The following is an 11243-nucleotide window of genomic DNA, read 5'->3' on the forward strand; positions in this document are numbered from 1 at the left end:
CCGTATGATTGTGGTTACTTTTAAAATTCAGGCAATCACCTTATAGAAATAAGTTCCCTATGGAGTGGTGAAGGCTATCTTTTCACAATCCTTTGGATGCATGCTCACTTGATTGTATCCTGAGAATCCATCCATGAATGATAGCAAGGCATACCCTACTGTGTTGTCGACCAATACATCAATGTGAGTTAGTGGAAAATCATCTTTTGGGCTCACTTTGTTAAGATTTTAGAAATCTATGTGCATTCATACCTGGCCATCTTTCTTTGGCATGGGTATTATGTTGGCCAATTATTAGGGTTACTTCACCACTTTCAGAAACCCTGCATTCCACCATTTCATGACTTCTTTTCTAATATTTTCACTCCATTCTAGATGCATTCTCTAAGCTTCTGTTTGACTAGCTTTGCCCCAAGGTAAGTCGGCAAATGATGTTGCATGAGGTTGGGGTCTATCCCAGGCAAATCCTCATAAGACCAGGCAAAGACTTCAACAAACTCCTTCAGAATACTGATCATCTACTCTGCTTCTTCATCATCTAAGGTGGTACCAATTTTAACATCTCGAAGGCATTGGTCAATTCCCAAATTAATAACCTGGATATCTTTATGCATGGGTTGGGCTTTCTTTGGTTTGCATTGTTTTATTAGATCACGATATTTATTAAGATCATCATCAGAAAAAGGAGGCAAGTCATACTCGGAATCAGAAATTTCATTCATAAAAGAAGGAGTAATAGACTCAACAGGATCTAGGCTTTCCTCGAAAGGGAAAATAGACACATAATCATAAATAGAGGACTCAACAATAGACTCGACAATAGACTCGATGACTGACTTAATGCCTTTATCAGTGGTATTTAGGTTGATTGATTCAGCAATATGAGTAAACTTAAAGTTTTTTCCAATGCTTGTCTAGTTCAATAGTGGTTTAATGGCTTGATGGATGAGTAAATGTGGTAAAGGGCCTTTTTCTTCTTCTAGGAAAGTCAATGCTATTTCTTCAATGGTGCTGACATTGTTCTCTTTGGTAGGTGCTTTCTTGTTCACAAACATGAGCTAATTAACCTCATATTCTCTGAAGCCAAATTTTTTGGGGGTTAAGAAGCGATGGAGATTGTTCAACCCCCTTTCTATGAAGTCCAATTTTTCAAGCCTATTGATTGATGCCATCCCTGTTCCTCGGTCACATCTCTGACCACCATCACGAACCTTTTCATTACAGTTGATTTAGGCTCAATACATGCGGACCATCATTCTTTGTGCTCTTCTTTGCTTTGCATACATGCTCCTTCCTCTAAAGGGCCTAGGCTTGAGCTCATGGTTCTTATAGAAAGGAACAAATGTGGCTCTTCAAATCAGTGGGAGGCTATGAACTCCAGACAAATCTTATCTTCTTTCCCCATTCTCTCTTCAAGAGGACCCGGGGGCTTAGTGCCTTCTATGACCGAATCAATGTTGTAGGGTTGCCAAAGGAAGGCCCATTCTCAATTAATGAAATTTATGCTATTCCAATGATGTAGTTGTCCCGATCACTTTCCTTAGTTTGCAATTGTTCTAACTCATGAGTTACCCAGTCGAACTCATCTTGAAAGAACACTTCGAATCTTGGTTGCATCTTTACGGTGGTTTCATCAAACCATGGCTCAACATTCCTAAAAAAGGAAAATCTTCTCTTTCCCTTACGAAATACCCATTAAGAGTAGGGTGGATATTTTCTTGGTCATTCTTAGTACCTTTTGCCCCTTGCTGACATTGTTGCTTCCTGATCTGTGGGTTCGAGGATTGTACCCTAGACCACTTTTTCCTTTGCTCACAACCAAAGTAGGTAGCTTTGGAATACCATGATGATACTTCCCTAGTCCCATTCCAGGGAAGTATTGCATATTTTTCATCATTCGATTATCTGGTGGGCTCCAGACTGCTTCATAATCAGCTAAGACATGCTCTTCAGACGTCCCTTTGGTGAGGACTGGGTAAGTTCCTTCTATTTCAAATCCATTGAGTTGGACCTCTTTAGGTCATTCTTCCCCTTTTTTAATGTTGGCCAGAGTATTCACTATCTCTGGGTCTCCTATGATAGTGGTCACCTTCCCCTAATGTAGGAATTTTACCTTCTGATGAAGACTGGATGATACTGCCTTTGCATGGTGTAGCCATGGCCTTCCTAAAAGCATATTGAAAGATGTTGGTATGTCGATCTGAAAGTCAATATCGAATCTCACCGGGCCAATCAAAATAGCCATAGTAAGGATCCCAAGGACTTCCCTTTTGGTATTGTCATATGCTCGCACCGTTTGGTTTGATGGCCTCATATCTTCCATATTGGCACCAATGCCCTTGGCTGACCTCAAGGGTAGGACATTCAAAGCAGACCCATTGTGAATGAGGACCTGAGGAATGATCTTGTCAATACATTCCACTGTTATGTGCAGAGCTCTGTTGTGCTAGGTTCCTTTGGCTGGGAGCTCAAAATCTGAAAATATTAGCGACTGCACTACAAAGGTTGCCCTAACTATTTGTGAGAGATGCATTGGGTCTACCTCAATAGGTACTTGCACATTGGTGAGGGACTTCAGGACTACTTCGCAGTGTGAAGGGGAAGCCATCAATAATCCCTAAATTGAGATATTAGTCTGGGCTTTCTTGATTTGAGCTAAGACCGAGTTCTATGATTCTCTCTTTGAGCCACTTGTTCTAGCCTCATTAGTCCTTGATTGTTCTGTCACTAAGGCCTTGCCCTTATAGTCTTTTATGCTTGTAGTATCCATTACACTGACAAGTTTCTTCATAACAATCTTTGTGGGATAATGACCCTCATCATTACTATCCATTATGGTAATTATCCCTACATAGGATCATTCTCTTCTTCAGATTCTTCTTTCCAGCTTGGGGTGGGAAGTTGAGGTCCTCCACAGATATCAAGATCCCTAGCTCACAATTTCTTGATTGAGTTGGAAAGCAGCTAGAATTCAGCACCCACTGCTTATGCAAATGTATCTTCTCCCTCTATCTTCGCCCAACATTTGACTAATTTCTTCAACCCAGAGCTTCATCGCTTCTAAACGCTCATAAATATCACACATTTATTCTTCAAGATCTGCCACAGAGTTCTCATAACATTCAAAGATATTTTCGTGATCTCAAAAGTCCTCACTACTTTCTGAGTCTGATGCAGACTCATCCCCTTCCATGGGGATTGTGAGTGTTGATTGAATAGCATCTGTCGGGTTAATCATCGGGTCATCTTTGTCGATATCATACACTGAGTATCCTTCTAGACTTCTTGGTGAGTAATACCTAGATTCATCATCTTCATTATTATTCCAAGGTCCCTGGTAGTCACTGTCATCCCAGTCCTTGTACTCATTTTCACTTCGAGCATCAAAGTCATCACTATCATCCCAATCCTCATTCTCATCATCATCATCATCATCATCATCATCATCCACTTCTTCACTGATTTCCACCTCACTTAGTTCTTCATCAGATTCCTCATGACTCTCAAATTCTCTTGCATCCAAACACTCGTAGTATTCTGAGCGTATGGACCCAAAAATCTCCATAGGACTAGACTTGATCTCATTGGCTCAAAGCCTGATCAGACTAGACTCATCATCTTCTGTGTCACTCCCAATATGGATTAAGGAGGTGTGCTCTTTGATCTATTCCCCTACCGTCAATGCCATTACTGCTCTAAGAAGGTCATCTGTGATTTCCTCAATGGTCTTTGAATTATCCTCCTGAGGTATGGTTGTCTGAATCAAAGAAGTGGGGTTAACATCTTGCCTTTCTCCTAAGGAATTCACTGAACCTATTGATGAGGTTAGTTTTGGAGATTCTGGTAATGTTAGCATATCCTTCCAACTGTGCCCATCGATCCATCCTTCCCTTCGGTTATCCACCAAACCTTGAGAATGAGAATGGTATGAGGGTGATGAGGGATATGAACCAGGGTGATATGAAGGTGATGTGATGTAGGAGATAGCGTATTCTAATGAAGATAGAGGATGGTAAGATGATGATGAGGCTCCTTCACTTTGATGGTGTGGTAAAGGTTGATGGTATAGTGAAGGTTGATGGTATGGTAGAGATTGATGGTAGGGTGAAGGTTGAAGGTATGGTGCGGTGGATTCTTCTATTGACGATGGAGGAGGAAAGGCGGCTACTTGATCTTTTGATGACTCTTCTCTTTTGGGAGTTCCCATGACTTTGGCCCTTTGCCTCATGATTTTTCAGTAGGCACCGGCATTTACGTGACCTTTTCAAGCTCTAGATCTGATGAGTTGAGTGGGATCATTTTCTATCATTTCCTCTTCAAGATTATACATGTGCCAAGAGCAAGAACTATAGAACAAGGGACGATAGAAGTGCTTCTCCACATAGTACATATAAATGGACCTTTGGAAAGAGTCACATTCCTTCTGATAAGCCACCTTGATGAAGCTGATTATATGCCTTACTATTTCTAGGGGGAGAGAAAATCTTTTTACATGCAATAATTTTTCTACCCACTCATGACGCTTCTGGAGATGGTACCCTTGGTGTTCTTGATGAGATGAGTTGGATCATAGAACCGAGGATCAAAATCTTTCTGATCATTCATCATAGACAACATGTTGACAATTCCATGATCTGGGAGTGGATTGGTATTGACATTGGGAGGATGTTTTACTTTAACTTAAATAGTCCCGTTGTCTACCAAATCTAGAACACCTTTCAGTTATGCCCCTTCTGAGTGTGGTAGGCACAATATTCATGGTCCTTGTAGCAAGCTGGGGCAGGGATTGTTTGAATTTTAAAATTCACCACAAGCGTACGGATCAGTGTAGCTAAGGGGTCGAACACAAGGAGAGCAGCCACTTTATTTTTTGCTTCTTTTAGTAATGCGAAAGTGTAATGATTGATTATGGTGATATACTTCTAACTACCATCCTAACACAAATGCATCTAAAAGCGTCCTACCCAACACAATTAAGGAAATTGGAAATTGGAATTGACATAAAAATTGAACGACCTAACCATTCACATTTAACTCAAACCATTTGTCATCTAGGAATTCAACTACTCAAACCATGCAATTAAAAAGTAAATAACTGAAAGTAAAAGTATTGAAAAGTAAATAGAAGTGCAAATAAAGGGGACAAAGCCAAACAAAGGCACACAAGTAGGTTCCTTTACTTAGCCTAAGAGATGCACAATAAATAATATGAGCTTCTCTACTTGACAAAAGAATTACTCTTTCAAGGGCTGCTCTACTTAGCTTTAGAGGAAGGGAAGCAAAGTAAGTGACTGAAAGAAAAAAGTGAAAGTAAAGGCAATAAAATGATGGTTCTATGGCTAGAAAGGGGCAAAGCCAATGCATAATCTAGCCATGAACATTGGGAGAAAGGGAAAGCAATAATGTAAAACTGAAAATAAAAGCCTAAATTAAGAATGAATGGGTAGCCAGAAGAGAGAATGAGAGGGGGTGATAACACTTATATAGAAGCCTATTTACCTGAACTTCAATCCTTGAACTTAAAAACTTAATTTTTGAGATACTACCAGCCCTAAAAAGCATATTTGGAATGAACCAAATCTGAAATTGCTAGATCTAGAGAAAACAAATCTAGAAGAGAAAAACTGAACTTGAAAAAGATTCTCCATGGCTTGTTCTTGTCACCTAGAACTAAGCCTAGAACTAGAAATTAAAATTATTACACCTTTGAATAACTTGAATAACATAAACCATAAAAATAAAATACATCACATTAATGAAATAATACCAATTAAAAAAGTTTTTAAAGTAAGAAAAACTAAGAAGAATTAGAACTAGAAGGAGAGCACAACTAAAAATTAGAGAAAAAAGAGAGCAAGGGGGGACAATTTTTCTAGCTTGGTCGACCCTCTTATATAGGGAATGGGGGGGGCAGTAAAGGAGGATGCCCAAGGGAGATCCTCTTAGATGATTTTGATGAGGTGGAGGGGGGAGAATGGAGAGAGAAGGAGAGAAAGTAGGAAATAAGAGGTCTCCAATGATTTCTTTCCTTTTTTTCCTATTTTTTTTCATTTTTCTCTCTCCTTTTCAAACTTGCGCACAACCTTGGATGATTTCCTATTCTTTGCTTGAAATATTTGGACAATATTCTAATTTCTGAGGAAATTTCATTCGTGCCCTTTGTTTTTAGGTGAGAGGAAAGAATCTTCAACAAAATCTCCAAAAAGATAGGAGAGAGAGTGTAAATCGCACAAGGGGTGAGGAGAGAGAATGAAAATGCTCCATATGGGTCCCTCCATCCTTGTTGGTGTCTTGGAATATTTCTTATACCCTTGGAACAACTGCATATGAGCTGGTTCTATATCTCGGTTTAGTTCTGGTCCATTATTCTTTTTTTTTTCCCAAAAAGAATAATCGCGTGGACCATTGTTTAAACGAATGTGTACTTTTAATGCAACACATCCATCTTACTCAGAATTTCACCTTCTTTACAGCCATGTAAAGAAACAGGACCTCTTCACATGCAAAAATGGAGATATGGTGCCCAATATTCCTTAAGGTATTTAAAATGCAAAACCTGCAAAAAGAGAGTAAACCCCAAGGTAGCTCCATTCTAAATATGTAAAATGCATACTTTATAACCTAGATTTCACACATAAATGTGCTCATCAGAATTCCCCCACACTTAGACTATGTTAGTCCTCAAGCAAAACAAAATGAATAAAAAGGTAAATAACAAAAAACCTAACTCACTTTCGTAGGAATCACAGTTGCACTTAGCATGAGCAAGAAGCCTTTAAACCCCTAGGTCACCCCTAGTGGATGAGTTGTGTCTTTTGGGTGTTTACAGTGAATATACACCCAAAGTTCAAAAAACAAAATCCTAACATTGGCTAAAGGTAAGGGCCATACCGATCCAAGCAAACATAATTCCTTTTACACCTGATTTAGGGACCCCAACACTTGAATTTTTATTATCCCATATCAAGTTCAAGCACAAGCATATTTCTTTATTTGGAACTCACCTTGTCTCTTCCAAAACATCCTAATCTTAAGGCAAAATCACTTGTGAATTAATAGGGAACCAAGGACTAAGGCATAGGAATGTTTTCGACCAAACATGTTGCCAAAGCATTGATGAGATTTGCACATACTTTCCTGCTATATGGTTTTCTTTCTCTTTCTCTTTTTTTTATTGTAAACTCTGTCCTACTCCATTACTATTGCCCTGAATGATATGGTGGGGCAAACACCAGACACCCAAGTTACTATATAGCTTCGCTTTTTTGCATATGGCCATATAGACAATGATGCTAGAGTTCTTTCAGAAATTTCTTCCCTAAGAGTTTCAATCAACACACCATGCTTCCTGAGGCGCAATGCCCTGTCTAGTTCTAAGGAAATCGACTCTTACTTTTCATTTATATCACTTTTCACACATCATTTAAAATTGTGTATTTGTGAACTCATGCCAATATGAAAAAAAAAAAAAAAAAAAAAACGTCTCAACTCCAAATCAAGAGTACAAGGAACCTACAGACTTACATATGGTCCAACACTGTAAAACTAGGGTTTCTTATTTTTCAAATAAGAGTCCCATCTCAAGACACATGCTTGCTTCTTTTTTCTCAACAAGGTTTTTATGCATTCAAGATGGGTACCTTAATCAAAATTATTACTTTCATACATTAAGCAACCGAATGGTATGATCATTAGCCAAAAGCCAAAGTAGGACTTATATCCTTAGCATCCTTAAAAATAAAACGAAAAATAAATATAAACAAAGGGAAAAAAAAAGCAAAAACAAAAAGAATTGGTTTCCATCCCCCACACTTAGGTCATACAATTTCCTCAATGCATGGAAAAAATTAAAAGCGAAGACAATGCAAAGGGGTCATACCTGGTTAGAAGTTAGTCATCAGTGTAAAGAGGTTCATGGAGATCTATGACCTCTTCCAGAGTAGAAGATGACAACTTAATGAAGGGCTTTAACCATTGACCATTGACTTTGAAAATTGCACCTGTGCTAAGGTTCAATACCTCAATAGCACCATGAGAAAAAATAGTTTGCACAACATAAGGACCATCCCAACGGGATCTCAACTGACCTGAAAAAATATACAACATAGAATTGTAAAACAAAACCTTATCACCAAGTGTGAAAAGACTTTCTAAGAATTTGTCTATCATGAAAAGCCTTGGTTTTTGCATTATAAATCCTAGCATTGTCATAGGCATCATTGCGAAGCTCCTCCAACTCTGCTAGTTGGAGTCCGCTATGAGTACCAGTAGTAGGCAGGTCAAAATTTAGCTTCTTTATAGCCCAAAAGGCTCTATGCTCTAACTCAAATAGAAGATGACATGCCTTCCCATACATAAGGTGATAAGGAGATTGTCCAAGATCACTCTTGAATGCAGTTCTATGAGACCATAAGGTGTCCACAAGTTTAAGAGACCAATCCTTGTGATTAGGGTTGACAGTCTTTTCTAAAATTTGCTTAATCAGCCTATCGGATACCTCAACCTGGCCACTAGTGTGAGGATGATAGGGTATAGCTAGCTTATGGGTGATCCCATATTTCTTCAAGAGGGCCTCAAATGATCTATTGCAAAAATACTTGCCCCTGTCAAAAATGGGATAAATGATCCCATTATCTATACACTTTAGAATTTCTTTTTGAATGGCTTCCTTCATCATTGGCTTAGCTCTTCTTTAGGGTTCCGTTGAAGGTGTAGACCCCTCAATGAAATGTATATGATGGTGCACAGTAGAAGGACTTATACCCTTGATATCAGCTATGGTCCAACCTAGGGCAACTAGGAAAGCATACATCAAATTAGATGGCAACTCCTTAAGATCTAGCTTAGGAGGCTCAGCTATGGAAGGTTTAGGAATGGAATTGGAAGGGGGTCCTAAGGGCTCTATAGGTTTGTGAAGACTCAAGACTTTAAAAAAGAAATTTTCACTATCATCATCCAACTCATTCATACACTCTTGGAATTCTGAATCAAAATCAATATTAAAGTTGGTAATTAAATCATCAAAAAAATTTAGAAAATTCTAAAGCATATTGATCTCTTCTTCCATATATGGTTGCTTGCCTATCTTAAACATGTTAAACTTAACATTTTGGTTGTCCAAAGTTAACCTTAGGAAACCATTCCAACAATTGATTAATGCATTACTGGTAGCCAGGAATGGTCTTCCTAGAACTATTAGGATCTCATCCTTGGTTAGAAGGGCTTGGTATCTAATACAATGAAATCAATAGAGAAAATAAATTCCCCCAACTTAAGTAAGGCATCCTCAACTATCCCTTTAGGAATCTTAATAGACCTATCTGTTAACTGAGGAGTAGTTCTAGTGGCTTTCAATTCTCCCAATCCTAGTTGTTTATTCACATAGTAAGGTAAAAGATTCACAATTGCGCCAAGGTCAAGTAAGGCATGCTCAATGTAGGTGTTGCCTATGACACAAGCTATGGTAGGGCTCCTTGGATCCTTATACTTGGCTGCTATAGGCTGAGTAATTATGGAACTAATGTTACCTGCCAAGAACGCCTTTTTAGACACACTCCTAATACGTTTGTGAGTACACAAATCTTTTAGGACCTTTGCATAGGCGGGGATCTGGGATATGTCATCCAAAAGAGGGACGTTCACTGCTACCTTTTTGAAGACTTCTAAAATCTTGTCCATGGAAGCAGTCTTCTTTTTGTTTACCAAGCGATTAGGAAAGGGGATAGGGGGAACATAAGGACTATTAGGGTTTTGCTTTCTTTTAGAATCATATTTGGTTTCCTCAACCAAATCATCTTTAGTTGCCTTAGGTTCATCAAACAAACCTAGAATAAGAGGCACACTTGTGTCCTCAATAGAAGGAGAGTTAACAGAAGTAATAGATGGGAAAGATTTAGGAACACTCTGTTAGTACTGTCTACCACTCCTAAGGGCATAAACAACATGACATTGGTTGGAGGACCCTTGTTGGGTCTGACCTTGTACTACATTCGATGTTGTATTTGGTGGTGCTTGTGAACTAACAGGCTGATGCCTAGGGTTAGGCTCTTGTTGAATGGACAATGTTCCGTTCTCCTTTTCACGTAAAATTGAGATAACTTGGGTGAGTTATCTTGTAAGATTTTGATGGTTTTTCATGAGAGTCATATTTTTTTCCAAGTCACTCAATCTACTTACCTCTCCAGTGTTGGTAAACCCGGGGGGTTGCTGATAAGATGATAGGAGGGGGGCCTAGGAAAACTAACCTGAGGTGCCACATTTGGCCTAGGAAAAGTATTTTGGGTTGTGCAAAGGGAGGCCTTTGGGGTCTAGGTTGACTTTGATTACGAAAATTGGAAGGTCCTAGTTGGTTATCCTAGTTTTAGGAGAAATTTGGGTGATTTCTCCATCCTGGATTGTAAGTGTTACTATATGGATTATTTTGATATAGGGCATTAACACTATCATTGAAAGTTCCCCTAAAGGTGTTGGGGCATTCTTATATAACATGTTCAGGGGACTAGCACCAATTGCACATCTTAACCATATTGACTGATAATGGCTTTTTAGGAACAATAGCCTCAATCCTTTTTATTAGGCTATCCAAGTGGTCTTCCCTGGCTACTAACCCATCATCACAATATCCTTTCCCTCCTATGGTTCTTTCACTTTCTTGGGTTAACTCCTACTCACGGGTTTTGTCAGCTAAGTTAAGTAAGAATTCTCATACCTTTCCTTCATCTATAAAGGATGTGAATCCCCTAAGGCACATAGACTCTATCATTTGTTCAATTGGGTAATCAATACTCTCGTAAATTATCTGACATAAATGTCATAAGCCTAAGCCATGGTGAGGGCATTCTTAGAGTAGATCCTTGAATCTCTCCATAAGTTTAGAAAAGGACTCACTAGGCTTTTTCCTAAACTGAAGAATATCACTTCTAAGCTTATTGGTCTTGTGACTTGAGAAAAACTTCTTAAGGAAGACAACTGTTAATTTCTCCCACGTGGTTATGGAATTTGTGGGTAACCCATACAACCACTTCTTAGCTTGGTCTTTCAATGCAAAAGTGATGAGCCTAAGCTTAACAACATCATCAGAAAGCTATTTGATCTTAATTAGAACACATAGCTCTTCAAATTCCCTAAGGAATAGGTATGCATCCTCAGAGGTCAGGGGGCAACATAGTGATGCACTGAGATTTGAGCTCAAAATTATTGTCCTGGGCTTGTGGTAGAACTATGCAGAAAGGTTAGGCTGCTCT

The 11243-nt window shown here is 38.9% G+C and overlaps 1 non-coding gene across 1 annotated transcript; it reads left to right on the forward strand.

Moving 5' to 3' along the window:
- The first annotated feature begins 10820 nt into the window (after positions 1-10820).
- On the forward strand, positions 10821-10927 carry LOC122063498. The gene has a single exon (XR_006135356.1). It is a non-coding gene; the product is annotated as a small nucleolar RNA R71 (small nucleolar RNA).
- The last annotated feature ends 316 nt before the right edge of the window (positions 10928-11243 follow it).

The sequence above is a fragment of the Macadamia integrifolia genome, unplaced genomic scaffold (genome assembly GCF_013358625.1).
Source record: "Macadamia integrifolia cultivar HAES 741 unplaced genomic scaffold, SCU_Mint_v3 scaffold134, whole genome shotgun sequence".
NCBI lineage: Eukaryota > Viridiplantae > Streptophyta > Magnoliopsida > Proteales > Proteaceae > Macadamia > Macadamia integrifolia.